Raw genomic sequence first — 3,953 nt, 5'->3', positions numbered from 1 at the left:
ATGGGGCGCCTGGGTGGCTCAGTCAGTTAAGTATCCAACTCTTGATTTCGGCTTAGGGCGTGATCTCAGGGTCCTGGGATGGAGCCCAGTGTGGGTTTCACACTCAGCAGGGAGTCTGCTTGAGTCTCTCTCTCCTTCTGCCTCTGCCCTCTCCCCACCCCTGCTCTCTCTCTCTAAAATAAAATAAACAAATCTTTAAAAAATAAACATTAGTGAAAATTACGCACAACATTCCAGTGATATATCCAGCCAGCAAAGTTTTCCTTCGTCACAAATAGTATGATGATTGCTTTCAAAGGTTCTGAAGTCAACTTCTGTGTTGAAGTTCAGGTTTTTGCTTACCATCTGTTTAACCCAGCAAATTATTCTCAAACCACAGCTTCTCCATTTTTAAGATGGGGAACATGGCAGTGCCCACCTGTATGAGAGTTCTCTAGAACCCTAATCACAGAACCAGTAGGACATAGTTAGATGATGATTTTTGGAGGAAGTGGCTCAGGCCATTGAGGGGACTGACAAGCTTAAAATGTGTAGGGCAGGCAGGCAGGCTGGAAACTCAGGTACACGGTTGGTGTTGTCGTTTCTGAAATCTATAGATTGGGCCAGCAGGCAAGATTTGAAGCTGTAGTCTTGAGGCAGAATTTCTTCTTCTATGGGAAACCGCATTTTCGTTCTTAACGCCTTTAACTGATTGGGTAAGGCCCACCCATACTATCAAGGATAATCTTTATTTAAAGTCAACTGATTGTAGATGTTAACCACATCAACAAAGTACCTTCACAACATCTAGATTAGTGTTTGATAAATAACTAGGTACTACAGCTAGCTAAATTGACATGTACGACTAATCATCACACCACCTTATAGAATTGTAGTAGTAAAATGAGCCCAAATCCCTGTAAATCATTCAGTGCATTACTGAGCACAGGAGAAGCCCTTAATAAAGATTTCTATGGTTATTTTACTTTAGCCATTGCTAACCCAATGAATTTTTCCAACTTTCAAGTTTCTTGGCACCTATTACCATGTGTTAACGTTAGTAGAAACAGGTTTTTAATGCTACTCTCAAATTGTGGCATTGTTTTCCTCCCTTAGCTTTTTTTTTTTTAAGTTCTGCTAAGATTTTACAGACTCAAGGGAGAAGGAACAATTGGAAGCAGGAACTTGGATGGAAGGGATGTAGGTGGTAGAGCTACTTCTCTATTCACCCCAAAGGAAATTATTCCCCCTTCAGATATTTCTTAAGAAGGAATGGTCTAAAAACAGGAGACATAAAATACTTGAGAATGTAGACTTTTATCATCACTCTTCTGTTGGGGTTTCCACTTACACGGAAGAGAAAACTGACGGGGGAAAATCAGTTTGTTAATTTAACTGTTTATTCTAGCAGAATATGAAAAACCAGTGAAACAGGACCTAAGTCACTGTAGGCCATGGTTAATCAGAGGCAACTATGGAGCTAAAACATGTAACAACTGTCTATTTTCAGTTAAACCATAAATGAATTATTACTAGAACTAGAAACAAATCTCAATGAAATCAAGTGAAACCCAAGTGATGGTATTAAAAAAAAAAAAGCTACTTGGTAATTGGAGTTGAAGGGGAAAGAAACACAATAAAAAGCCAAAGACTCACACTTAGGAACACAAATAATGTAAGGAACATTTAAGTTTATTTTGAAGAAAAGTTTAACAGAATGGTTTACGGCTTTTTAATTTTTTTTTTTTTTTTTTTTTAAAGAAAAGACACACGAGTTTACTGTTTGGGATGTTTATGAGAGGATAAGCCAAGGGCGAAAGCCAACCTCCTGAGGATGGTAGAGCAAAAGGAAGGAAATACTCTGAGCCTTTAATGACTTTAAACGTCTTTCATGACATTGTCAAGCCACCATAACTTTCACTCTCATGATTGTTTATAACAATTTCAATTGGGTATTTATTCTCACCTGAAAGACTCCTAACAGATTTCCTGTTCTTGTTCTATACAGATTATCCAGTGGTGTGAAGGTGGCTCATACGTGTTGCAAGAGCCAATTTTCAAATTTTCAAAAAATGTTGTTTGCTGGTTGACAACACAGCATGAAATCAACCACGGTGGGAATTTTCCCACCCCAGAAATTGGTAAATACTACAAATCAGACCTCCCCCAACCAGGGGTCAGTCGTTAAACATCTATCAGCACACAACTGGCTACTTCTTTTTACTCACAAAAATGTTTCCAAAAGGCCATCTGACTCAAAATGGCACGGGCACCTATTACACTTGTAGAGATACTCGATTTTCACTTTATCTGATAACAAATGAATGAGCACATTTTAGCTTGATGTTGTTCTGTCACCCCCAGGTACAGAATGATGTGGTTAATGACCTATAAAACATTTATTTTCACTAAAGGAGGGATAATGGAGAGGAACTCCGTGATGAGCCCTTTGTAAAATTTGAAAAAGGACCTTCTCCTATTTCATACTTCCAGTATCTCTGGCTGGGTACAGAGTCAGCATCTCCTGAACCCAGTCATGCTAGGATTTGTCCTCAAGCCTCCCTTTCCCCACCTCTTCTGGCTCTCTTCACTCTGTCCCATGCCAGGAAGGGTGCATAGTTCTGCTTTAAAGACACCGCACTGGGTACTGCTAGGTAGGGTTCTTCCTCTGCCTCCCTAAAAATGCTCAAGGGATTGTGGGTTTTCCGTTTTCTGTCTGGAGTGGTAAAAACACAGGGCTACTCTCACAAGGGAAGAAGCACCTCCAGCTTTAATTTTGTATTTGACGCCCACATGAAGGCCTCCTTTTGGGAGAAGGCTTGGCCGTCTTGTTTTTGGCTTTCTTCCTTCCTTTTTCAATGCGGCAAGTTGGGGCCTAGGGCTGTCCTGGCCTGACGTTTGAAGGGAATTTTATATATACATTTATTTATTTATTTAGCCATAAATCCTATACCTTCTCTCCTCGTGGTGCTGGCAGGCATGGTCTTCATTCCATTGAATAGTATGATCCAAAACTCTGTGTAGGCCTGGGATGGCCTTTGGCCTGTTTGGTTCTGGACTATCCAAGTCTAGTCAGTGTAGGCAAAGTGGTCATTGTCAGCCTGCTAACTTGGTTCCATGTTGGGTTTGGGGCTGTGAAGTGCTTAGCAGGCATTGCTTTCCTTCTCAGCAGAGGGGCACTGAGGCGTGGCAAGTTTGGAATCGGTTCTGTTGAACCACAGGCAATTTTTCCTGCTCAAATATGTATTTTTCCAGTCAGAATGGCCTGCAAGCCAAAGCTCACTGTCCAACTCCAGCCCAACCCGCAGCCCAGGGGTGTCTGGGGGACCTGTCACAGCCCAATAGGTGAATGAGTCTGTCCACTTGGACCCCAGGGCTTGCTTTAAGAAGTCAGCTGATTTACCTCTTAGTCACTTCAAGATTTGGGCCGAGTATCTCTCTGCGACCCTTAACAGTTTCTAAGTCACAACCATCATCTGTCTTGTGAAGTTCAGCTGACCCTTGAACAACGCAGGGGACAGGAGCGCCAACACCCCACAAAGTCAAAAATCCACATAGAACTTTGGACTTCCCCCACACTTAACTACTAATAGCCTACTGTTGACTGGAAATCTTACTGATAACATAAACAGTCAACACATATTTTGTATGTTATATGTATTATATTCTCTATTCCTGCAATATAGTAAGCTAGAAAAAAGAAAATTGTTATTAAGAGAATCATAAAAAAAATAGTGTTGGGGCGCCTGGGTGGCACAGTTGGTTGAGTGTCTGACTCTTGGTTTTGGCTCACGTCGTGATCTCAGGGTCGCGAGATCCAGCCCTGCATTGGGCTCTGCGCTCAGCGTGGAGTCCGCTTGTAACTCTCTCTCCTTCTCCCTCAGCCCCGCCCCCACTCTGTTTCTCTATAATATATTTTTTTAAATTATTAAAAAATACAGTGCTGTATGTATTGAAGAAGATGTGTGTTAGGT

General features: G+C 41.5%; 1 protein-coding gene across 2 annotated transcripts in view; it reads left to right on the top strand.

Annotated features, from left to right (window-relative positions):
* Positions 1 to 3,953, top strand: part of DUSP16 (dual specificity phosphatase 16) — a 176,195-nt gene that overhangs the window by 26,333 nt on the left and 145,909 nt on the right. The window lies entirely within an intron of this gene.

The sequence above is a fragment of the Phoca vitulina genome, unplaced genomic scaffold (assembly GCF_004348235.1).
Source record: "Phoca vitulina isolate PV1807 unplaced genomic scaffold, GSC_HSeal_1.0 scaffold64, whole genome shotgun sequence".
Taxonomy (NCBI): domain Eukaryota; kingdom Metazoa; phylum Chordata; class Mammalia; order Carnivora; family Phocidae; genus Phoca; species Phoca vitulina.
This window is presented reverse-complemented; position numbering and strand designations above follow the sequence as displayed.